The following is a 26752-nucleotide window of genomic DNA, read 5'->3' as shown; positions in this document are numbered from 1 at the left end:
TGATTAGTGAAGGTTGACCTACCACTTTCATGGGATTCACTTCCCTATATGGGTGGGGGAAGACACCTTCCTGGATTGACGTCCTCTTATGACATTAAGGGATGGGCTTTTGTGATCCAATGGAGCAAAAGCCACCTGATCCAGAGACCTCGTGATTAGTTAGTTAAACCACCCATATGCACCATAGATAAACCGTAGCCATGGTTCTAAACCTCCAGACATTTTTAGGCGGTATTACCCATTTTAGGAACAAAAGGGGGCATCTCTATCCCTAACTATTTATTTCGCATGTCCATACTATGTCGTATTTCTTGTTATATGCCTTAATCATGCTCATTATTTTTGGTGTAACTTATTCCCTCTCGTATATTGTTTTGCTTGTATCCTAACCTAGCCTGTGCAGGTTAATATCCATGATTGTTTTTCTTTTTCTTTCTTTATCATTGATCATGCATACATGTTAGATCACATCTTTGCAATCTAACTAGATAATATTGGCAGAATGATCAAGCCCATAGGAACAAGCACGGTGGAGTTGGGTGATCCAGTAGAAATCAGAGACAAGTTAGAAAAGCTACAAGAAGAGTTGGGAGATAGTTTGAAAGAAGATCAGTCGTTGAGACCAGTGAAGAAGGTTTCATTCCAGACTCGAGCACCGGAAGCTTTGTCTGAGTTTTGGCAGAAACAGGATATGAATACAAAGAAGGCGTTTAGGAGTATGTTTGGGAGAATTGATCATCTGTTGACTATTCAGACGCCAGTAACTCTCCTGAAGGCGGCTATGCAGTATTGGGATCCAGCATACCGTTGCTTCACTTTTGGGTCAATAGATTTATCACCATTGATGGAAGAATATGCCGAATTATTGGGGTACACCTTGCACGCTAATAAAATCTATAACCCAGGAGAAAAAACTTTTGCAGAAGCAGTTATCTCTAAGCTTTTGGGTTTACCAGTGAAGAAGATTAAAGAAATGGGAAGTACAAAGGGTGCAAGGTGGACTTTTCCAGAAGAAATATTGATGAATTTTGCTAAAGAGAATTTCCACAAGGAAGAAGGACGATTTGCTTTTGCAATTGTCATATATGGTACCGTGATTTTTCCATGTGCTGGTGGAAATATAGATAGAGGTGTGATTAAGATGGTTAATCATGTTAAGCATCAAGCGACTCCAGTGCCTGCCATATTATGTGAGACTTTCCGGTCCCTTAATCACTGTCGTGTTACTACAGAAGGGAGGTTTATTGGGTGTGCTCAGTTGCTTGGGATCTGGCTTATTAGTCACCTAAAGTATGACAAGACAGTTGGGGCTCCTTTTGTGCAGTTCCAAAAGGATGATTGTCAGTTGAAAGATCCTATTAGTGATTTCGAAAAGGCAAGATTGCAGCCTTTAAAGCCTTCAATGGAGAAGTGGAGCTGTTTTTTGTCTAGTTTGGATGAAAGGAAGGTATACATGAGAGCCCCATGACATAAAACAGACGGATTGATTTATAGGTGTGGTGATTTCGATTGGGTTCCATTTATAGGCCCTTGGGGAATTACAAGTCAGGCACCGACCATGTTTCTCCAACAAATAGGTGGGAATCCATGTAGACCAGTCACTTTTCAGTTGAAGGAGTTTGAATTCTCCCTTGAAGAGGAAAAAGCAAAGGCGTTAGTACGAAAGATAGTGGAGGCCTGGAGTACCCCTCAAGGAATAAGAAAAGGTCCGCGAAATATTTATGGAACTATTCAGTACAAGGCATGGCACGCAAAAAGAGGGAAATCTTATACAGATTATGATATGTCTGATGAGGGAAGAAGGAAAGGAAAAGGAAAGTTAGGCGGAAGAGATAATGGGGAAGAAAAGCATTCTCAGGAAAATGAAGCCATACTCAAGGAGGTCATTGAGGAAGAAGATGAGGATGGAAGGGTTTCTTATCCAGATCTTGTCCCAGACAGAGGTGTAGAAGTAATGGTGGAAGAAGAAATTCGGGAAATGGATGGAGATTTACAGATGGAGGACACATCAAGCGATGATGAAATGGTTAGAGGACCATCTGGATATCCTGACAAAGAGGCGAAGATAATGTGGAAAATGCTGCAAACTATGACTGAGAAATATAAAAAGTATAAAGGAAAGTTTAGAAGGATGAAAGCTGAGTTTGTCAAGAGCAAGAAAATGAAGCTGCAAGAAGATTTGCAAATGGAAAAAGAAAGGGGCAATCTTCAGGAAGAGTATACCAAGATGAAGGAGCAAGTGAGAAGTATGAAAGGAGAACTTCAAGAGGCGCGAAAGGAAATTACTCAAATGAAGGGAACAATTGTGACATTGGAGGAGTTAAGCAACAATACTAAGAAGGAGATAGTTGACAAGGTTGATAAGTTAAAGAGGAATAAGGTGGAGATCAACTCTCTGAAAAAACAAATGGAGTATGCCTTTTCAGAAAGTCAAAAATTCCAGAAGTTGTATGAGGCAGACGAAGATTTCATTCAGCAAAAAGAGGCTGAGGTAGAAGAACTGAATCAACAGAATGATTTCTTACATGATGAATTGAATGAATTTCAACAGAAGCAACAAGGCACAGAGGACAAGATCAAGTTAATTATGAGTCGAGCATTGCAATTATCAGAATGGGCTCACAGCTATGAAAAACGGGTACAAGATCTGAAAGTAAATCGGGCATTTAAGGCGCCAGAGTTGGCTGGAGTTTCCTTGTTTTTGACGGATTTACACAAAGACTTGTATGTACTTAGGGAGAAGATATTTCAAACGCAGTCAGCTAATTCTGATGTTATTGAGATTGATGATGAGTAAAGATGTAAACAATTCGAGCTACAATATTTTGAATGGAATGATATTTTGCCAATATTATTTTTTTTGGATTGCAAAGATTTCTTAGGATTTGCACAAATAATAACCACATGCATGCATGTTCTTAAAATAAAATAAATGAGGACTAATGTCATTGTTTTCAAAATGCACAGAAAATCATAAATAATCATAGCGTCCAAGAAGCACCATCGACACCCCTATCAGACTCGCCTACAATCAAGAATTATTCAGAATATGGAGCAGGAAATGGGTGAGCATAGCCAGAATCAGGACATAGCTGAACTGAAAGAGCAAATGGCCCTATTAATGAAGAATATGGCGTTGCTGATGAAAGGAAAGGGAGTAGTTGAAAATTCTGAAACACCAGAGGTTCCTGAGAATCATTTGCACCAAGAAGTACCAGTTTACCCACCCGGCTTCACTCCTGTCCGTAACCAATCTTTGCCTGGTTTGCACCAGCATCAATATGTTTCTCAACAGGCAACGACTCAAAACCCAGTTTACATTCATCATGTTGATCCTCATGGGCATGAGAATCCCTTCCCAGTCGGTGCTGATACCGCGGGAACTTTTATTGGCGGGGTAGTAACTGAGGGAGTCCAGAATGAAGAAAGTAGCTCAATGGATGCTATCAAGAAGTTGGAGAAGAGATTAAGAGCCATGGAGGGTTTCAATGCTGTAGGGACGCTGAACCCAGCCAATTTGTGCTTGGTGAAGAATTTGAATGTTGCACATGACTTTGTATTACCAAAATTCAGTTTGTTTGATGGCACTGGAGTCCCTTTGGATCATTTAACGATGTATTGTCGACGCATGCAGCCATATGCAAGCGATGAGAAAGTGTTGATGCATTATTTCCAAGATAGTCTGACTGGGACAGCTCAAAGGTGGTTCAATACCCTTAACCCTTCATCAGTAGCTTCGTGGGAGGATTTGGCTGAAATGTTTATGAAGCAGTATAAGCATAATGAAGAAAAGATTTCTACCATTTACGATCTGCAGAACACAACAATGAAGAGTGGGGAAAGCTTTAGGGAATTTGCCCATCGATGGAGGGATTTGGCAGCCCAGATAATTCCGCCCCTTTCAGAAAAAGATTTGTTGAACGCTTTCATTGATGCTCTTCAGGAGCCTTATACTTCTAATTTGGCGGGAGGTGGCCATAATAACTTGGCTGATATGATACAAGCAGGCGAACGAGTTGAACGGTGCATGAAGAGAGGTACTCTGTATTATCCCACCCTTGATAAATCAGACCCGGCTAAAGCAAGTAAAGGCAAGAAGGCGGAAGTGCATTCTGTGAATTTTGATTCAAATCCAGCTGTTTATGATGTGCCTACTTCAGATTATCGCCCTAGAAGCAATGCCTTGAGAATGTCAAGCCCAGGAGCCTACTATAATCATACCCACACCCAAAATCCTTATCCACCCCGATTCAATACACCATCACCCAATCAATACTCGCAAAACCCAAACACTTACCAAAACTTCCAAAGCCCAAACACTTACCAAAATTTTCCAAACCCAAACACTTACCAAAACCCTCGTCCAAATTTCCAAAACCAAAGACCCAAAAGGCCTATTGAGCATTTCGATCCTTTGCCCATAACTTATGCTGAATGCTTCACGAAACTTCAAGCGCAAGGAGCAGTGGCTCCTGTTCCGGGACGGGTCCACCAACCTCCATATCCCCATTGGTATGATCCTAATGCTACATGCTTATATCATGGAGGTACACCCGGGCACTCAACTGAAGGATGTTTACAATTCAAAAGGATAGTCCAGGGGATGATTGAAGCGAAATGGCTGGATCTTAGTGCAATCAATAAACCAAATGTCAACAATAATCCATTGCCTAATCATGAGAAGGAGGGGGTGAACGCCATTGAAGAATTTTGTGCTACAAAAAGATGGGTATCAGAGATTGCAATGCCGTTGGGCCAGTTGTTTACGGTGTTGAGGAAAGAAGGATTAGTTGAGGAAGTGGCAGTGGATACGCCCATTCAACGTGGACTTTTTGATGACATGAAGGCTTGTGAGTTCCATAGAGGACATAGGGGACATGCTATTGAGAATTGTTGTGGCTTTCAGGAGAAGGTACAAGAGTTGATGGATTTGAAGATAATAAAGTTTGAGGTGGAAGGCCAATCAAATGAAGTCAGTGTTATAGGAGGATATTATCAAGGGCCCAGGCCGAACCGTGCTCCGCAATTTGTCTTGCAGTATTATGTGGAAGATGCGCCACCAGTTGGGCCACTCAAACCAAAGATAGATCCTTTGTACAAAAATGACAAGGCTGTGCCATGGAATTATGAAGCTGAAATTAGAGGAAAGCAAGGAGAAATGGTAGATAATATTTCTGGTATTAGTGGAGTTACCCGGAGTGGGAGATGTTACACGAGAAATGAGCCAGAAGGGAATCCGGTAGTGGATCTTGAAGCTGAACGCAAAAGAAAAGGAAAAGCAATACCTGAAGTTGAAGGATCTGGCTCTATTCCGGAAGAAGGTCTTTTTGTACGCCCAGAGGAGAAAAAGAAAGTTGTAACTGATGTGGAAGTCCAGGAGTTCCTGAAAATTATTCGGCAGAGTGAGTACATGATAGTGGATCAATTGAAGAAAACCCCCGCAAAGATTTCGATCTTGGAGTTGATAATGAGTTCTGAACCGCATCGACAAGTCTTGATGAGAATGTTAAATCAGGCGTATGTATCAGACAAGATTCCTACAGATTCTTTTAATGGCATTGTGGGAAATGTGTTGGCGTCTCATTTGTTGTCCTTTACTGAGGATGATATTCCGCCTGAAGGGATGGGGCACAACAAAGCTTTGCATATTTCAGCCATGTGTCGTGGAAAGGAATTAGCAAGTATTTTGGTGGATAATGGGTCATCGCTCAATATTTTACCAAAGGAGACTTTTGAAAAGTTGCCGATTGACAGATCTTATTTAAGACCAGTGCCGATGGTAGTAAGGGCATTCGACGGAACACGTAGAGAGATTATGGGAGAAATTGAAATACCTTTACAGGTTGCAAGCGTAACTTTCAATGTACCATTTGTGGTAATGGATATCTCACCGACCTACAGTTGCCTGTTGGGACGACCTTGGATTCATACTGCAGGAGCCGTTCCCTCATCATTGCATCAGATGCTCAAGTTTGTTCATGATGGAAGGGTTTATATAGTAAAGGGCCAGTCAGAATGGATGGTTGCTAGTTTGTCTAATAATTCTCCTATTGATGCTCCGACAGAAGGGATTGAGAGTTCATTCCAATCTTTTGAAATTGCTAGTGCTAGCTATGTGAAGGAAGGACTTTCTCCCTTAAAGCCACAAGTATCCAAGGTTACGAAGAATGTAGCAAAATTTATGTTGGAAAAGGGGTTTCTCCCGGGAGAAGGACTCGGTAAGAATCAACAAGGAATTAAGAAGCCAGTAGAAATGGTGAAACATCCAGAACGTTGGGGTTTGGGTTATAAGCCAACTAGAGCTGACAAGAACCGTGCACAAGCAGAAAAGCAGGCAAAGAGGTTTGCTCGTCTGGAAGGAAAGGAGCTGGAAGTCGAAAAGAAATCGATTCCTTGGCTTTATGACAGTTTTGTGTATGGAGGGATGCAGAACAAGATAAGTTTGGTTGATACTGGGGCAGTTTTTGGAAAACTGCCAGTTGGAAACTCGACTGATGTAACTGGGGCAATTTTGACAAATATATGTGATCAGTTTGAGGAGTTCCAAGTTGCTGTGGTGGAAGAGGAACAGAGTTCAGCTGCTAGACCTTGCTTTGTCATCTCACGTCCTTCAAATTTCAAATTAGGCAACTGGACCAGTCTGGAGCTCCCAGTATCTCTCAAGAACCTGCAAGAGTAATCCCGAGTGCACTACCATCGTGGGCCCGGCTCACGGCCTTCGTTTGGGTCTTTTGTAATGAGCATGCTTTACTTTGCTTTCAATAAATCTTATAGTATGGCGATTGCATGTTCAATCTTTGTACATATTCCCTTTTCCATGAAATGAAAGTCTTTTGACAGTCATCCATATTCATTTTTCTCCATTTCCATTTAAGTTTTGTTCTCCATTCTCAAAACCATTTTTATTCATTTCTTTCACAGGATTGAAAATGATAATAACGAAGATGACGAACTTAATGAACCAGATTTTGATGCACCCGTTAGTAATGTTGAATCTGACTATGAAATAGAGGAAGAAATTGAGATTTTACCGGAAATGTTAAGACAAGTCAATCAGGAAGAGAAACTAATAAAGCCGCACCAAGAGATAACTGAAGTTGTTAATTTGGGAACTGAAACGGAGAAAAAGGAGGTTAAGGTAGGAGCTGCCTTCGAAGGAGAGAATAAGAAGAAATTGATAGATTTGTTGCATAGTTACCAGGATGTCTTTGCATGGTCTTATCAGGACATGCCCGGTCTTGATACAAGTATTGTTGTTCACAAGTTACCATTGATTCCAGAATGTACTCCAGTGAAACAAAAGCTAAGGAGATTAAAAGCAGATATGCTTTTGAAGATAAGAGATGAAGTGAAGAAGCAGTTCGATGCTGGTTTTTTAGCAGTGGCTAGATACCCTGAATGGGTGGCAAATATTGTACCTGTTCCCAAGAAGGATGGAAAAGTGCGGATGTGTGTAGATTATAGAGATCTCAATCGTGCAAGCCCGAAGGATAATTTTCCGCTTCCCCATATCGATGTTTTAGTGGATAATACAGCTAGACATTCAACTTTCTCTTTCATGGATGGATTTTCGGGTTACAATCAGATCAAGATGGCACCAGAGGATCGTGAGAAAACGACTTTCATTACCCTCTGGGGAACCTTTTGCTATAAAGTCATGCCGTTTGGTCTGAAGAATGCCGGTGCTACTTATCAACGAGCCATGGTCACTTTGTTTCATGACATGATGCATAGAGAAGTTGAAGTATATGTCGATGATATGATAGCAAAATCCAAAGAAGATGAAGATCATATTGTGAATCTCCAGAAGTTGTTTGATCGATTAAGGAAGCATCAATTGAAGTTGAATCCAGCTAAGTGCACATTTGGGGCGACCTCGGGGAAGTTGTTAGGTTTTATTGTAAGCAGGAAATGAATTGAGGTAGATCCTAATAAAGTGAAGGCGATCTTGGAGATGCCACCCCCTCGGACAGAAAAGGAAGTTAGAGGTTTCTTGGGAAGGTTAAATTACATTGCCAGATTCATTTCACAGTTGACAGCTACTTGTGAACCTATCTTTAAATTGTTGCGTAAGAGTAATTCTACTGAGTGGAACGAAGATTGTCAGATTGCATTCGAAAAGATCAAGCAATACTTGAAAAGTCCTCTAGTGTTGATGCCTCCTGTAGCTGGCAGGCCGCTTATTCTCTATTTGACTGTCTCGGATAGTTCGATGGGATGCGTGCTTGGACAGCATGATTCATCGGGAAGGATAGAGCATGCCATTTATTACTTAAGCAAGAAGTTTACTAGTTGTGAAGCAAATTATTCGATGTTGGAGAAAACTTGTTGCTCTTTGGTTTGGGCTGTGATCGTACCTCTATTTTGAGGTCCTAATATCATCTAATTAGGAGGTTCTAGTGCTTATAGTAATGCATTTGTGTTTAAATAAAGTAATTTTACCCTTATACATGTTTCCCGTTGGTTTTGCAGGAAATCGGGCTTAAATGACCGAATTGGGCACCTTTGGAGCTGAAAGAAGAAGCTGGGATTCAGCAAGTGTCCGGACACCTGTCCGGACAGTGGGTGTCCGGACACCTAAAGTGCCGTCCGGACGCTTTCTTCACAAATTGAGACAGAGGCTTCAAAGTTGATGGATGCATGAAGTGTCCGGACACCCGTCCGGACACCACCGCGGAACTGCAATTTTTCTGCACAACATTTCATGGGCATTTGGGGTAAATCATGTATATAACCAATGGGGAACGTTTGTATAAGGGTAGTTAGGTATTTTCAATGGTAAAAGGAGGAGAAAACCCTAAGATTTCTTCTTTCTTCATATAATTCATCTCCTACAACTTCTTGCCTCCATTGTCTTTCTCTCTCTTTCTCTCTCTAGGGTTTTACTTAGTTCTTGTGATCTTGATTGTAAACATTGGTTTTTATCTATAAAATTGATGTTTATTCTCATTATAATGAGTGGCTAAGTTCCCTCTCTAGTTTCTAGTCCCGAATGGTGGGTGCAAGGTTTCGATTACTCAAGGTATGCTCAAAGAATCGTAGCTTCGATTTCTCTCTTTTAATTTCATGATAGTTGTGTGATTGGATCTATGGGAATGACATATTTGATTGTATTCTTGGATTGTCTAGTCTAGGGATTGCATCTAATGTGTTCGATTGAGAATTGTTAAACCCATTGCATGATTTCCTTAATTAATTGAGTTTTTCATTGCATAGCTATTAATTATGTGTATTGATGATGGGGTTTTGGGTTAATTTAGGAATGTGCATGGGAGAGTTATGGTTAATTGATCTTTGAGTGTGAAACTAGGGTGTTAGCCAAGCCGAGCCCCAAGGGGGAACATTAATCCATAATATTAGGTGCTTATCCCTTTGCGTTCATCGTAGATTAAGAGACCTGATGACCTACATGTATGAATTGAAGTCTTATATCCCAATTCTCTTTGCATATGCATGATTGATTGTATCACACAATGCATTGTGTATGGTTGTGTGTGTTTGCAATGATACCTTGAGTATGAGAACCGAGTAGCCACCGGGACGGACTAGAGACTAGGTTTTTAATTAATTGTTTTAAATCCAATTTGTGCTTACTTTGATTACAAAATCGCTCATGCTACCGAGTCATTCGGCCCATTTCTTTTACTTGCTTTTATTTGATATTCATTGTGTTTATTAGTGTTAGCTAGTCATTTGCATATCATTCACTTCAAATTTGCATTGCTTCCTCGTGGATCGATACCGGACTCACTGGTTTATTACTTGACGATACCCTACACTTGGGGTAAGTACACACACACACTTTGGTGTCGGTCAAGTTTTTTGGCACCGTTGCCGGGGAAGCGAGTGTCAAAGACGGAGCTGGGTGGCTTGTAGATGCTAGCTTTATGCTATTAAACACCATCAAATAAGGAAGGAGCACGGTCACGCTTCAAGGGTAACTTCGTTCCTCCCTTTTACTTGCTTTATAGTGTAGTTGATTTAGTGTAGTTGCTGAAAAGAGCGAAAAAAAAAAATTTGTGAGGAGAACTTGGCGGATGGGGCTAACTTAGATTCCTGTGGGCGATGGATGCCACCTTGTTTGCTGCTTGGTAGTGATACGTTGTTTGAGAGAGCTTTGCGCATTTTTCTTTCTATCACTACTTGCTACATCTTGGTGTGTTATTGTTCCTAAGGTTGATCGTTGTTCTATTCCTATTTTTGCTCTCGTTTTTGGTAGTTGCTTGATTGAAAATCTTGTGTTACTTGACGTGGTTGATTGCTACTTTTGTGTGCTACTTGCTATTGTTCCTTGCCATCATGTCTCAACCTAGAGATAATGTTAGTGGGCATGGGTCTAATAGAGATGGGATAGGTGGTGATATAAATGTGTGTGATGCGGGGAGTGTACGTGGGGGTGATATGAATCTTGATGCATTGCGTCGTATTTTGCAACATGTGAACATTGATGAATTAATGAATCCTGTGCAAGGGCAAGATGCCCAAAATTTGCCAAATGTTCCAGTTGAGCATGCTTTGCAAAATGCACCTAAACCACTTCAACACGACAATGCGGTGCAATTTGCCCCACAAAATGTCTACCAACCTCCCAATATGCCTCCCGCATACCATATGCCTCCCCCATATAACTATGTGCATCCCATGTATTACAATATGCCTCAAATGCCACAAGTGCCACAATATGCTCTTTTTGGGCAAAACTTTCATGCACCTCCTCCTATGGAGTACCTTCATGCCCAAGCCCAAGAGCATCGCACTTTGAGGGAGCTTACACATCCCGCAAGGCAAACCCAACCTTCTTGCATCATCATGCCACCGAACCAACAAAATGTGAGCCTTAAACCATCCATGTTCCAAATGATTCCCAAATTCCATGGAATGGAATCGGAACGACCATATTCACATGTGCGTGATTTTGAATCGGTGTGTACTACTTTTGGTGATGTCACATGCTCACAAGAAATTTTGAGACTCAAACTTTTTCCATTCTCTTTGAAGGATCATGCAAAACAATGGTTTGAGAACTTACGCCCCCAATCCATTGCGACTTGGGTGGCAATGCAAGAAGAATTTCTCAACAAATATTTTCCTTCCCACCGTACCATCTCTTACCAAACACAAATCATGAATTTTCATTGCAAAGAACATGAAACCTTCTTCCAAGCTTGGGAGAGGTTTAAAGATTTGTTGTTTATGTGCTCTCACCATGGATTTCAAAATTTTCAAATTGTGAATTTTTTCCACAAATCTTTGACTCCATCTTTGAAGAAATTGGTCTCCACCATGACTCAAGGTGATTTTTTGAATAGGGATGCCAATGAAGCATTCACTTTCTTTGATGGGTTGGCGGAGGAATCTCGATCTTGGGAAGCTCCTCCACTAACCCGACATGATGTTGTGCCAAACTCTAGTGGCAAGTTTGTTTTGAATGAAAATGATGATGTGCATGCTAAACTTGCTTTGTTGTCCAAGAAATTGGAGTCCTTAGAGTCACAAAAGGCCCCTATAAATGTGGTTGGTGTTGATGAACAAGTTGCTTGTACTTTGTGTGAAAGTAGCGATCATAGGACGGATGAGTGTAATGCTCTACCGGCTTGTAAGGAAGTCCTATTTGGGCAAGGTTATAATGGGAACAATTCTCAAAACTTTAGAAAGCCCTACCCTACTAATAACCAAGGCAACAATTCTTACAATGAGAATTACCCTTGGAGGAATCATCCAAACTTTGGGTGGAGGAATGATGGGAATGCTCAATCTCAATGACTCCCCACTCCACCCCAGCAACAATTGCCTCCTCCAAGTGTTGCACAACCACCTCCACAACCTTACATTCCACCTCCTAAGAGGTCTCTTGAAGACACTCTTAACATTTTCATGCAAGCTCAAATAGGGGAGAATCAAAAGGCCACCAAATTCCAAGAACAAACCAATAGAGCCATTGAGGATATTAAGAGTCAAATCACTAAGGTCACCCAAGCTCTCACCACATATGAGAAGGGTAAATTCCCAGCTCAACCATATCCCAATCCATCCAAACCAGCCAATGTGGTGGAATCTACTAGTGGGGGGGGGGGTGAGTGGACATGAACAAGCCCAATCCATCCTCACTTTGAGAAATGGACGCATTGTGGATAGGCCCATACCAAATGAGAATGTTGATCAAAGTGATGAGGTGCAGAATTTTGGGGATAGTGTGGGGAGGAAAGACAAAGGAAATAGTGGAAAGGAGAATAGTTTGGAGAAAATTGTGCAGGAAAATGGTACACTTGATGCAAGTGTCCGGACACCTATTTTTGATCATCCGGACAATGCATCCAGAAATTTAGAGAAAGGTGAGAAAATACCAAGAAACGATGAGGCGAGTGAGGGACAATCACATAGGACAAGGGTAGACACGTCTAAGGATAAAGAGTGTATCCCAAGGCCACCATTTCCTCACCGATTAGGGAAGAAAACCAATGAGGCTCTACATAAAGAGATGTTTGAACTTTTCAAACAAGTGAAAGTGAACATACCTTTTTTAGATGCCATCAAACAAGTTCCCTCGTATGCAAAGTTCCTCAAGGATTTGTGTACCGTGAAACGCAAATTGAATGTGAAGGAGAAGGCATTTCTTACAGAGCAAGCAAGCTCCATCTTACAAGCCACCACTCCACCTAAATATAAGGATCCCGGTTGCCCTACCATTCCCATAGTCATAGGGAACCATAGGATTGAGCAAGCATTGTTGGATTTAGGTGCTAGTGTTAATCTCCTTCCATACTCGGTCTATCAACAAATGGGGTTAGGTGAGCTTAAGCCTACAAGAATTACTTTACAACTAGCCGATAGATCTGTCAAGATTCCTAGGGGAATAGTTAAAGACGTACTAGTTCAAGTGGATGAATTTTACTTCCTGGTTGACTTTGTGGTTTTAGATACTCAACCCCTCCCTAGCTTCAGCAAACCAATTTCGGTCCTTTTAGGTAGACCTTTCCTAGCAACCTCAAATGCTTTGATCAATTGTAGGAATGGTGTCATGGTGCTATCTTTTGGGAATATGACCGCGGAGATGAACATCTTTAATGTGTCTAAGCAAATGGGCGAGTTTGAAGACATTAGGGAAGTAGATTGGATCCATTCATATGTTGAGGAGAACTTCGAGAAAACTCTTGCTAGGGATTCGGTGGAAGGTGTGCTAGCTTTGAGCGAAAAAGGTAGTCAATTTCTAGTTGAGGAAGAGGAAATTCATGAGGTTTTGGAGTCTTTAGCTATCCATAGCATAGGACGATTCAACCCATCTATTGAGGAATTAGAACCTTCCAAGACTAAGCTTGAATCATCTCTAGAGCATCCACCAACACCGGAAAGGAAACCCTTACCAAGTGAATTAAAATATGTGTTTTTGGGCGAGAAGGAGTCATACCCCGTTGTGATATCTTCCCTACTTACTTCTCCCCAAGAAGAGAAACTTGTTCAAGTTTTGCAAAGGTATAGAAGGGCAATAGGTTGGACAATTGCTGATTTGAAGGGGATTAGTCCTTTGGTTTGTACTCATAGGATTTACATGGAAGAGGAAGCTAAGCCTGTTAGACAAATGCAAAGACGTTTGAATCCGAACATGAAGGAGGTAGTTAGGGGGCAGGTACTAAAATTGCTTGACGCGGGGATCATTTATCCCATTGCGGATTCCAAATGGGTATCTCCTACCCAAGTGGTCCCCAAAAAGTCCGGAGTTACGGTAGTTAAGAATGACAAGAACGAATTGGTGCCCACTCGAATTCAAACCGGGTGGCGTATGTGTATTGACTACCGTCGACTCAATATGGTTACTAGAAAGGACCATTTCCCCTTACCCTTCCTTGACCAAGTCCTTGAGAGCGTAGCGGGTAGAGCCTATTATTGCTTCCTTGATGGGTATTCCGGATATAATCAAATAGAGATTGCCTTCGAAGACCAAGACAAGACCACATTCACATGTCCATTCGGAACTTTTGCTTATAGACGCATGCCTTTTGGGTTATGCAATGCTCCGGCTACCTTTCAAAGGTGCATGATGAGTATCTTTAGTGACATGGTTGAGAAGATTGTGGAGGTCTTTATGGACGATTTCTCGGTTTACGGAGACACCTATGACCAATGCCTTGCTAATTTGGCAAGTGTGTTAAAAAGATGTGAGGAGAGCCAATTGGTTCTCAATTGGGAAAAGTGTCATTTCATGGTGACACATGGAATTGTATTGGGACACATTGTGTCATCCAAAGGGATAGAGGTTGACAAGGCAAAAATTGAATTAATTCAAAAGTTACCTCCCCCTACATGTGTTAAAGATGTGAGATCTTTTTTGGGTCATGCGAGTTTCTATAGATGGTTTATTAATTCTTTTAGTGCCATTGCCAAACCTTTAAGTAACTTGCTTGCTCAAGATGTCTCTTTTGAATGGACACCACAATGTCAACAAGCTTTTGATGATTTGAAAGGTGCCCTAACCACCGCACCCATTATGCAAACTCCCGATTGGAGTATGCCCTTTGAACTCATGTGTGATGCAAGTGATGTGGCGGTTGGGGCGGTCCTAGGACAAAGAAAAGAAAAACATGCTCATGTTATATACTATGCTAGTAAGACTTTGAATGATGCTCAAGTGAATTATACCACTACCGAAAAGGAATTACTAGCTATAGTTTTTGCCTTTGACAAGTTTAGGTCCTATTTGGTTGGCTCGAAAGTCATCATCTTTACCGACCATGTAGCTTTGAAGTATCTACTTTCAAAAGCTGATGCCAAGCCTAGGTTGTTAAGATGGATTCTCTTACTTCAAGAATTTGACCTTGAAATTAAAGATAAGAAAGGAGTGGAGAATGTAGTAGCCGACCATCTATCTAGACTTCCCGGACAAAATTTGATTTCACATGGCATACCCATCAATGAGCATTTCCCGGATGAACAACTTCTCCTCACTAATGCCATCTCTTCTAAATTGACTCCATGGTATGCGGACATTGCCAACTTTTTGGTGACCGGAAACATGCCATCTCATTGGAGTAAGATTGATAGATCCAAATTTCTTCGCAATGTGCGAAACTTCTTTTGGGATGACCCATATTTGTTCAAGTATTGTTCTGATCAAGTGATTAGGAGGTGCATTCCGGATAATGAATTTGAAAGTGTCATGGCCTTTTGCCATAAATATGCTTGTGGAGGCCATTTTTCCTCCAAAAAGACCGCAGCCAAAATTCTTCAAAGTGGCTTATATTGGCCTTCTTTGCACAAAGATGTCCATGCTTATTGCCTATCTTGTGACAATTGCCAAAGGCTAGGTAATTTAGGAAAACGTGAGATGATGCCCCTCCAACCTATTAACATTTTGGAAATTTTCGATTGTTGGGCCATTGACTTCATGGGACCCTTCCCTAATTCATTTGGTCATTTGTATATCTTGGTTGGTGTGGATTATGTGTCCAAGTGGGTAGAAGCCATCCCTTCTCGAACAAATGATCACCAAGTTGTGATAAAATTTTTAAAAGAAAACATTTTCTCAAGATTTGGGATGCCTCGAGCCATCATAAGTGATGGTGGGTCTCACTTTTGCAATGCCCCGGTTAGAACTTTGATGAAACGATATGGCATTTTGCACAAATTTGGCACCCCATATCATCCACAAACAAGTGGCCAAGCGGAATTGGCAAATAGGGAGATTAAACGTATTCTTGAAAAAACGGTTGGTCCCAATAGAAAAGATTGGTCTTCAAAATTGATTGATGCTTTGTGGGCTTACCGTACTGCGTATAAGACTGCCCTTGGAATGTCTCCTTATAGACTTGTCTATGGCAAGGCTTGGCACTTGCCAGTGGAATTGGAGCACAAGGCCTATTGGGCCATTCGCACTTTGAATGACTCCATCGATCAAGTTGGGGGGCATCGCAAACTCCAAATCCAAGAGATTGAGGAGTTGAGGAATGATGCTTTCGAAAATGCTAAAATTGCTAAGCTTAAAATGAAAAGATATCATGACAAGCACATTGTGAGGAAAGTTTTTCATGAGGGACAAAAGGTTCTTTTATACAACTCCCGGTTACACTTGTTTCCCGGGAAGTTACGTACCAAATGGACCGGACCTTTTATTATCCGTAAGGTTTCCCCATATGGAAGCATTGACATTGATGATCCTAGGAGTGGAAAAACTTTTAAGGTTAATGGCCAACGTTTGAAACCATACTTGGAAAATTTTAATGAATTGGCAGAAGAATGGGACCTTGTGGATCCCACTCCTTCCTAGTGTGCGTGAAAAGAGCTCTCTTGTAAATATGTAGTGTTAGATTATTTTTCATTCATTTTTGGTGTGTTTTTGTATGTTCACAATGCATTTCACAATTTGTTCTTGCCTTGTTTTCCATTCTTGACATTGGGGACAATGTCTCATTTAAGTTGGGGGGTGAGGGAATTGTGAATCCATTGTGAAACTTGCTTTATGTTGGTGTGCTTTTGTGAATATCAAAAATTTGAAAATTTTGAAAAAAAAAAAAAAAAAGTCTTGTTGTGTCATGCTTGGATAGTGTGGTTGGTATTAACTTTTTCAGGACATGCTTCGTTTCTCATGATTCCAACCACTTTTGAAGAGTATGGTATGACTTCCTACCCTTTATCCTATTGTGTTGTGCTTTGTTGTTCATACATGCTAGATGGACTTTAGGAGGGGAAGGGTAGAGGCCTTTGGGATTCACTACCAATTTGAATGTTAATTTCTTATTCTTGTTCAAACGTGCAAGTGTAGAGTAGGTTTCTTGATTTCTTTTGTAAAGTTGATACATGCAATTGAGTGGGATAATTGTAATCAATCTTTCTTGGGATGATTGGGACCTAGTTTGATATAAAATTGTGTAGTTAAGCAGACATCTTGACATTGAAGCATTTGTATGACTGCGTTTTTGGATTCTTTTGCCTGAAAAACTACCTTTTATCCCTTCTCATTCTTTTGAGCCATTCTTCATTGATACACATTGGGTTTCGGGTGATGTTTTTCATTGATATTCATTTGTCATCTTATGCGTGTGTTCTTCAATAGCTTTGCATCCATTACATTTGATTACTGAGAGGTGTGATTTTTGTATTTTGCCACTTGCTTGTGAACTTAGGATTGAAGGATTCATTAGGTTGAGAGATTTGAGCCTAACCTATTCATTTGTGAGTGATTATAAGCCAAAATTTCTTTAAGCTTATTGATTTCACTTACAAGCCTTGTGTGAGCTATTTTCCCAAATATTTCCCACCTTTGGTTGCAAGGTTGAGTAGAAGCTTGAAAAATAAATCGGTAGTGATATTACCCCTCCTTATTATGAAAAAATTATGAGGGTTGTTGTATAAATGATGTTATATTAAAAAAAAGAAAAAAAAAGAAGAAAAAAAAACAAAAAAAAGAAAAAAAAAAAAAGGTGTATGCAATAAAGTTAATCCTTTGTGTGTAAAGGATGAGAAGTGTTTGAAATTGTGGTACAATGGAAGGGGTGACAAAAAATGAGAGTTTAGCTCACATGTTTGAACTTAACCTTGCAACTTGTTACCTAGATCCAAATTCTTCCTACCTTGTCTCATGACCACATTACAACCCATTTAACCTTTTGATGAATTTGATCCAAGGTAAGCAAGTAAGTTGGTGAATGCATTAATTGCTCTTGTAGGTGATTTCTTTCTCAAAGCTATGCCCATCCAAATTATCTTTTATAAGCACATACATTTAATTCAATTGTGTAAGTCATTCACTTAGCACAATGCTTTCATGTTTTTGTGTACATTTGGGATTGGGAATTTATGAACACCAAAAGGGTCCATAACAAGGTTTTGCTTGTGTGAATGTGTTGAGTTGTCTAGTTTGATTGCACATATATTTTTCATAGTATAAAATGTTCTTGGTCATTTTTAAGGGGATTGAGATTGATTTTCCAAAGATTTTGCATGTTTTTGACCAAGCAGGGGAATTGGGAGATTAGCTCTATTTCTTGCATGTGAGAATTTAAGAATCATTATGGTACTTTCAAAGTAATAGTGGATCCCTTGGCAAGTGTTTGTGGGTATCGCTCTGATAAGCCCTCACGAGACTACAACTCGTCCACTAGGGTGACCTAGGGGTTTAAAGGCTTGTTGCATGCGCTAAATGCAACCGTGATTCCTACGTCAGTGAGTTAGGTTTTTATTTTTTTAGGTAGTGTTTGCATTGCTAGGGACTAGCATCGTCTAAGTTGGGGGGTGTGATCGGACCTCTATTTTGAGGTCCTAATATCATCTAATTAGGAGGTTCTAGTGCTTATAGTAATGCATTTGTGTTTAAATAAAGTAATTTTACCCTTATACATGTTTCCCGTTGGTTTTGCAGGAAATCGGGCTTAAATGACTGAATTGGGCACCTTTGGAGCTGAAAGAAGAAGCTGGGATTCAGCAAGTGTCCGGACACCTGTCCGGACAGTGGGTGTCCAGACAACTAAAGTGCCGTCCGGACGCTTTCTTTACAAATTGAGACAGAGGCTTCAAAGTTGATGGATGCATGAAGTGTCCGGACACCACCGCGGAACTGCAATTTTTCTGCACAACATTTCATGGGCATTTGGGGTAAATCATGTATATAACCAATGGGGAACGTTTGTATAAGGGTAGTTAGGTATTTTCAATGGTAAAAGGAGGAGAAAACCCTAAGATTTCTTCTTCCTTCATATAATTCATCTCCTACAACTTCTTGCCTCCATTGTCTTTCTCTCTCTTTCTCTCTCTAGGGTTTTACTTAGTTCTTGTGATCTTGATTGTAAACATTGGTTTTTATCTATAAAATTGATGTTTATTCTCATTATAATGAGTGGCTAAGTTCCCTCTCTAGTTTCTAGTCCCGAATGGTGGGTGCAAGGTTTCGATTACTCAAGGTATGCTCAAAGAATCGTAGCTTCGATTTCTCTCTTTTAATTTCGTGATAGTTGTGTGATTGGATCTATGGGAATGACATATTTGATTGTATTCTTGGATTGTCTAGTCTAGGGATTGCATCTAATGTGTTCGATTGAGAATTGTTAAACCCATTGCATGATTTCTTTAATTAATTGAGTTTTTCATTGCATAGCTATTAATTATGTGTATTGATGATGGGGTTTTGGGTTAATTTAGGAATGTGCATGGGAGAGTTATGGTTAATTGATCTTTGAGTGTGAAACTAGGGTGTTAGCCAAGCCGAGCCCCAAGGGGGAACATTAATCCATAATATTAGGTGCTTATCCCTTTGTGTTCATCGTAGATTAAGAGACCCGATGACCTACATGTATGAATTGAAGTCTTATATCCCAATTCTCTTTGCATATGCATGATTGATAGTATCACACAATGCATTGTGTATGGTTGTGTGTGTTTGCAATGATACCTTGAGTATGAGAACCAAGTAGCCACCGGGACGGACTAGAGACTAGGTTTTTAATTAATTGTTTTAAATCCAATTTGTGCTTACTTTGATTACAAAATCGCTCATGCTACCGAGTCATTCGGCCAATTTCTTTTACTTGCTTTTATTTGATATTCATTGTGTTTATTAGTGTTAGCTAGTCATTTGCATATCATTCACTTCAAATTTGCATTGCTTCCTCGTGGATCGATACCGGACTCACCGGTTTATTACTTGACGATACCCTACACTTGGGGTAAGTACACACACACACTTTGGTGTCGGTCAGGCTGCACATCGGCTTAGACAATATATGCTTTATCATACTACATGGTTGATTTCTAGGATGGATCCTATCAAATACATTTTTGAGAAACCTTCTCTTTCAGGGAGAATAGCAAAATGGCAGATGTTGTTATCAGAATATGATATTTTGTATGTTACACAGAAGGCAATCAAAGGGAGTGCAATAGCAGATTATTTGGCAGATGGAGCAATTGATGATACTCAGTCTATGGATTTGAAGTTTCCAGATATTGATGTCATGACTGTGTCGATAGAAGAGGGGAATCAGAAGGATTTGGCAAAATGGACTATGTTGTTCGATGGGGCTTCTAATATCATGGGATGTGGAATTGGTGCAGTGTTAATATCACCTGATGACAATATTATCCCGTTTACAGCTAAGTTGTATTTCGAATGTACTAACAATGTGGCTGAGTATGAAGCATGTACGATGGGAATTCAAGCTGCTATCGATATGAGGATTAGGAGGCTACAGGTCTATGGTGACTCACAGTTGGTGATTAGGCAATTGAATGATGAGTGGGAAACTAAAGATGACAAGCTCATTCCATATTACCAACATATCAAAAGGTTAGTCAAGTTTTTTGATTGGATTGAGTTTGATCATATCCCCAGGGAAGAAAATCAAATAGCAGATGCTTTGGCAACTTTGGCGGCAATGTTTGATGTGGACCCAAAAGGGGAAGTGCAGCTAATTAAAATTGAGAAACGAGAAATTCGAGGTTACTGTTCAAATTTAGAGGGAGAGCCTGATGGTAAACCGTGGTATCATGATATCCAACAGTACATTGAAAAGAAAGAATATCCATCAGGGGCATCAGAGAATGATAAGCGCACCATCCGGAGATTGGCGGGATCTTTCTTCTTGAATGGAAATGTGCTTTATAAAAGGAATGATGGGGTAGTTTTCTTGCGTTGTGTCGATATGGCGGAGGCTAAACTAATTATGGAGGAAATTCATGAAGGAATATGTGGACTCATTCCAGCGGATATGCAATGGCACGGAAGATTATACGTGCAGGGTATTATTGGTTAACCATGGAGAGGGATTGCATAAGTTATGCAAACCGATGCCATAAGTGCCAGATTTATGCAGACAGGACACATGTTTCCGTCAATCCATTACATGTGTTGACGTCACCATGGCCTTTCTCGATGTGGGGATTAGATGTCATCGGTCCAATTGAGCCGAAGGCTTCTAATGGGCATCGGTTTATTCTGGTTGCTATCGATTATTTTACCAAATGGGTGGAGGCTGCTTCGTATTCTAATGTGACAAGTAGCGTGGTTGTTCGGTTTTTGAGGAAAGAGATTGTTTGTCGATATGGAGTCCCAGAAAGAATTATCACTGACAATGGCACGAATTTCAACAGTAAAATGGTGAAGGATTTTTGTGACCAATTCAAAATTTATCACCATAATTCGACTCCTTACCGTCCGAAGATGAATGGGGCTGTCGAAGCGGCGAATAAGAATATCAAAAAGATCATTGGGAAGATGACAGAGAATTACAAAGATTGGCATGAAAAGCTCCCTTTTGCTCTATATGGTTATCGGACATCAACACGCACATCTACTGGGGAGACTCCTTTCTCTTTGGTGTATGGCATGGAAGCGGTTTTGCCTATCGAAGTGGAGATTCCATCCCTTCGAGTAGTTCTGGAGGCAGGATTGGAAGAATCAGAATGGACTCGAATGCGATATGAACAGTTGAATTTGATTGAAGAACGAAGATTACGAGCAATTTGTAAAGGGCAATTGTATCAAAGAAGATTGATGAAAGCACATAATAAGAAAGTTCGACCTCGCAGTTTCAGGGAGGGAGAGTTAGTGTTGAAGATGATTTTGCCACCTCAAAAGGATCACCGAGGGAAGTGGACACCGAACTATGAGGGACCATATGTGGTGAAAAAAGCTTTTGAAGGGGGTGCATTAATTTTGACAAGAATGGATGGAGAAGAATTGTCTAATCCGGTGAATGCAGACGCCATCAAAAAGTATTACCCATAGCAAAAAAAAAAAAAAAAAAAACTCGCTAGATTGAAAACCCGAAAGGGCGATCTAGGCAAAAATTAGAGTTAAAAAGCTCGCTAGATTGAAAACCCGAAAGGGCGGTCTAGGCAAAAATTAGAGCCATAAAAATCCCGCTGGAGTGAAAACCCTCGTGGGCACTTCAGGTAAAAATTAGGGAAAAAAGAAAAGTCTATACTAAAGTGAAAACCCTTCCTGGGAGCTTCAAATAATATTGAGATCAGAAAGGTGTGATGAAAACAACTAAGGAGAAGAAGGCAGAGGCCTTTCGGTGATTTGAGATGAATACAATGAATGACAGATAGCGAGGATGTACAAAGGTGAATTGGTTATGTTCAGGGGTATGCATGATGAGTCCATGAAGGAGGAGATTGATATGAAAGTAGTCAGATTCAATAATTGCAAAATGGGGGCACACAAAACTGGGGCAGTTTTATGCGGTATCAAAGTTATCTCATATCCTGTAAAAATTTCAGCTATTTCCTTTATTTCTAACCCTCTTGAATCATATATATAATTGATCAGTTTCTCCTGTTATCTATCTATTCTAAATAAAATTCTCTGAGGTTATTCAGTTCATTCCCAAATTCCTTATTCATTGCTCGTGTTCTTCACGATTTTATCGCTTATATATCTTGCCTTCAGAAATCTCGTGTAGTACAAGCATTGCCATACTATTGAATTTATTTGGAAGTTAAGTGAAGTAATAAAAGAATCATGACAAGTGTATTAGGACATTGTTCTTAGCAAGAACTTGAGAGATTTGGTGTTCTTGACTGTAAAGGAGCTAAAAGAAATTAAATGACGCTAAAAGGCATGGTAGAGCCGAAGAGATTTGGTGTTCTTGACTGTAAAGGAGCTAAAAGAAATTAAATGACGCTAAAAGGCATGGTAGAGCCGAAGAGATTTTGGTGTTCTTGAATGAAAAGGAGCTAAAAGAAATTAAATGGTGCTAAAAGGCATGGTGGAGCCTGAGAGATTGTGGTGTTCTTAATTTTAAGAGAGTTAAAAGAAATTAAATGACGTTAAAAGACATAGTGGGGCCCAAGAGATTCTGGAGCCGAAAAGCTTTGGTTTGGCATTAAAGGTATGTCGGATTTGATGGAAATAAGATGGAAGCAGCAAATCGATGGAAAAACCAGACAAAAAGAGGATGAAAGATACAAGCATAAGCGTAACATGGCAGATTGAAGATAGGGTGGAATCAAAAGATGTAGTCTTCTCATGATGGATGATTGTAGGATGATAGGGGTGATGGTGCTTACGACAATTAACCAAAATCAAATTTTCAAAATGATAAGAATAAAAGAAAATACAATTTTCTTCATTGCATTCATACATTCAGGGATATTTTCTTGCATAAATTCAAACAAACATTTGGCCAAGCCGGGAATGGCCTTGTGTTCCCGTGCCCTTTATTTTTCTGCACAAACATTTGGCCAAGCCGGGAATGGCCTTGTGATCCCGTGCCCTTTATTTTTCTGCACCAACATTTGGCCAAGCCGGGAATGGCCTTGTGATCCCGTGCCCTTTATTTTTCTGCACAAACATTTGGCCAAGCCGGGAATGGCCTTGTGATCCCGTGCCCTTTATTTTTCTACACAAACATTTGGCCAAGCCGGGAATGGCCTTGTGATCCCGTGCCCTTTATTTTTCTGCACCAACATTTGGCCTAGCCGGGAATGACCTTGTGATCCCGTGCCCTTTATTTTCTTGCACAAACAGTTGGCCAAGCCGGGAATGGCCACAGTGATCCCGCGTATTTCAGTTCCCGTACGAAACTCGGTTGACTACACCTTTGTTTGTCTTTTATTTCATAAAAGACATACAAAGGGGGGCAGCTGTAGTACCCGATTTTCGTCCGGCCCAAAAAAAAATTAAAGAATTAAAGAATTAAAAAAAGGAAAAATTAAACAAAATTAAAAAATACAATAATAATAATAATAATTCAAAAGCCCGTTCTGGAGCCCGTAATCTCACAAAAAAATTCAAAGCCTGTTTCTTGGACCCACAAGCATGCAAAAAATCCTAAAGCCTATGTCTTGGACCATAAGCCCATAAAAATTTCAACCCAAACCCAATATAACTAAACCCTAGAAAATATCTAAAAAATAGGAAAATTAAATAAATAATAAAGAAAATCCTTAAGAGGGAAAGGTGGTTCCTTTATTAGGGTTTCACAAAAATAAGGAAAAGACAAAAATGTAAGTCTTGAGGGTTTGAGAGAAGGAGAGGAAAATAGGGTTTTTGGGGGCATTTTGGGATTTTTTTTGAAATAGAGATAGTTTAAAAAGAGTGGCAGCCGCACAATTAAAGAAAAAAAGAAAAAAAGTAAACAAAGGGGAATCGGGGGCCAAGAAAAGAGAGGGGGCGGCACACTAGAAAGGAGAGGAAAAGGTCTTTGAGAGAGTGAAAACCAAGGGAGAAAGGCGGAAGGAGGCAGTAGAGATAGGGAGAAAAAAAAGGAAATAGCCGAACAAAAAGAAAAGGAGGGTTTTGGGGAAGAAAGGAGACGCCGCACAAGGGGAGAAAGAAACACTACGATATTGCGATTTCTGCAGCTACAACGTTGAGCCTTCGCATCTCAACTCGTTTCAGGTAGTATTTCTTCTTTATATATCATGCAGTTGTATTAGTTGCGGTGCCTATTAGCATTTCATTCATTGCATGCTATATATCTGTTTGTGCTCTTCTTTGGATTGCTTGACCTTCTATTACAGATTTGTTCGAGTCTGTAAGGTTTTATTTTCTGAGTAAATGACTCATTATTTATTCTGTTGAGATTAAATGGAATTAATTGGGTTTGGCTTTTCCTTGTTTCTTGTACTCATTATCTGTTCTGTTATGCATCAATTGAATAAATCTGAAAAACCTAGTTCTATATTCTTTGTTATACACCTCGGGCCATTGTCATTTGTGCTTGGTTTTTTTTTATTTTGTTAATGGAGCTACACCTTTTTGGTTGATTTGTGTGTTTATTTTCTCTAAAATTTTAGATTTACTTGTTGGTTAGCATATAGTTAGCAAGGATAAATGAAAGGATTTCGGTTTGTGCTTTAATGGCCGCCGGAGTGGCCTGCTGGAATCATGCCATAGGCTACTGCTGGTGACCGGAAAAGAGAGAGAGAGAGAGAGAGAGGAGATACCGAATGACGAGGAAAAGAGGAGAAGAAAATCGCGTAAAAAGGGGAAAGAAGAGCAAGAAGTCAAGAGAGAAGAAAGTTTAGTTTTATTTATTTATCTATTTTATTTTTTCGTTCTATTTTATGTTTAGATTATAGTGCATTCGGGCTTGAATTATGGGTTAGGTTAAGATGTTGGGCTAATATATCTCTATGGGTAATGGTTTTGTTATGACTTTTGATGTGTGTTCGATTTAATTTGAATCTTGATGTACATATGAGAATCCAATTTTGACCATTCTCTTGTTGATTTTTGAATGTGGACCGGGCTTGATTCAACTTGGGTCGGACTTGATTTCATTTGGGGCTGGAGAGTTCATTTGGAGATTGGACCGGGTTTGATCAATTAATGAGCTCCATGGGCCATATTTATATTTGTATTTTTATCTTTATATTTCATTATTTGTATATATTTTTATCTTATTTTTATTTGGCATGTATATCTTTGTAAAGGCAAATATGTAATAGGGTAGTGAAAATAATGAAAATAGTGTAGAGTAGTGTAATTTACATTTACGCATGTTTAAATTGATTAAGTATGCATGTTAGAGGTTGTTAGTTTAAAATGCATGTTTAGAATGTATATTAGAATTGTATGCATAGATCATTTTTCGCAAATCAATCAATTCAACAATCACGTTTTTATCAATTCTTCATAAAAACAAATTAATGGATACTAAATTAAAGTTAATTAGGAGGAGGACTTGATGACATTCAGCTCCTGCCTAAACTTTAATTGTGTTATCTTTATTTGAACAAAAAAAAATAAATGAAATTAATTTATTAGATACCTAAATTAAAGTTCATTAGGAAGAGGATTTGATGACATTCACCTGCTGCCTAGACTTTAATTATGCTATCTTTTCAAATTAAGGTATCATTTGTACTCGCAAAACCAATGGTAACTAAATTAAAGCTAATTAAGAGGAGGACTTGATGACATTCAGCTCCTGCCTATGCTTTAATTAATGTTATCTTTTCAAATCAAAATACCATTTATATTGGACCAACAACTTTTCAAGAAAAAGCACATAGATCAATCTAGATAACCTTTTAGGGAGTTGTGGGGTGCCTAACACCTTCCCCACACTCAATAGACCCCCTTACCCATTTTCCGGTTCGTAGACCATTTTTTAGTGTCCAATTGCACTTAAATCAATTGGTGGCGACTCTAAATCATTTTTCATCCTTTGATCGCCGGTCCGCGTCGTGACCCCGGTTGCGACAACTATCATTTACTTATCAAAAATCAAAATTAAAATCAAAGCATAAACACAGAGTGAGAGAGAATTTGAAATGGAGAACATAACAAAAAATTGGAAGATTAAAGAAGAGAGGGGCGGTTGTGAGGGAAGAGAATGATTAGTGGTGATGACTGCTGCGTGGCTGGTGGAGGATATCTGCGGTAGTAAACCCATGTTTGGAGTTGTCATTCACTAAACTCATCTCATCCATCCATTTTAAATGAATGGCTAAGAAATTTCTTGCAATATCTATTGCAGGCCCCCAATCCCTTTATATAGAGACAAAATAGTGATGTGGAATGCCATGTAGGATTGAGATAAATTGGGATAAAATTTGTTGGGTCATTTTGCACTACCGTTTCTATATTGTATGATGATTTACACTATAAATTGGAATACAATGTTTCATCAAAAGAGCGGAGCAAATGGTGGGCTTTGCATTCAAACCATATCAGGGGGCCTAACTAGAGCAAAGAAAAGCTTAATGGGCCCAAATGGAGATTTATACCATTAGTATTTGTGGTTTTCTCTTTATTATATCTTCTACATTCGTTTTTTGCGGGATAGGGGATACTAGAATGATTCCAGCTAAAATC

The 26752-nt window shown here is 39.7% G+C and overlaps 2 pseudogenes; one reads left to right on the top strand and one right to left on the bottom strand.

Annotated features, from left to right (window-relative positions):
• Positions 1-1141: 1141 nt before the first annotated feature.
• LOC120010532 lies at positions 1142-21697 on the top strand (annotated as a pseudogene).
• Positions 11114-11213, bottom strand: LOC120011619 (annotated as a pseudogene).
• Positions 21698-26752: the final 5055 nt, after the last annotated feature.

Source organism: Tripterygium wilfordii, chromosome 12 (assembly GCF_013401445.1).
Source record: "Tripterygium wilfordii isolate XIE 37 chromosome 12, ASM1340144v1, whole genome shotgun sequence".
Lineage (NCBI taxonomy): Eukaryota > Viridiplantae > Streptophyta > Magnoliopsida > Celastrales > Celastraceae > Tripterygium > Tripterygium wilfordii.
This window is presented reverse-complemented; position numbering and strand designations above follow the sequence as displayed.